Raw genomic sequence first — 618 nt, 5'->3', positions numbered from 1 at the left:
TAAATTTTTCTCCCCCCTGCCAAAAGAAAAATTCCGACCGCCCCCCGCAAGACGGGGCGAGGTGATGGACTATTGATGCCGCTGGCTGAGCTGACAGGCGACCCAGGCAGCAGTGAGCACTGAGCTGGTCCCACTCCGTGCATATCTACTGAGCGGGGACCCAGCGCAGTGCATATTGAGCGGGACCCGCTAATTACATGTGCACGCGGTGGGGACCCGCTCATTCAATATGCACTGCGCTGGGTCCCCGCTTATTAGATATGTACTGGGCGGGACCAGCTCGGCGCTCACTGTTGCCTGTCAGTTCAGCCAGCGATGCCCACCACAGACCCCGCCGGCGCCGCTCCCTCAAGCAGTCGCAGGGTCTGCCACATATGTAGCTACGCCACTGTCCCAGAGGGGTATGTGTTTACCCAGAGGGGAGGTTTCAATCGGGGTGCTGTTATGCACTGAGAGGAGGAAGGGGGTTTCTTTATAAGTGTGGTCTGCAAAAGGCAAGTATTGCACAGTGGTCTATTCTGAACAGAGACAGTATGGAAAACGGGGATGTTCTGCACTGAGAGGGGGTATTCGGAACACATACCTCCCAACATGACACTCTCCAGGAGGGACACAATG

Source organism: Crinia signifera, chromosome 12 (assembly GCF_055691185.1).
Source record: "Crinia signifera chromosome 12, ASM5569118v1, whole genome shotgun sequence".
Lineage (NCBI taxonomy): Eukaryota > Metazoa > Chordata > Amphibia > Anura > Myobatrachidae > Crinia > Crinia signifera.
This window is presented reverse-complemented; position numbering follows the sequence as displayed.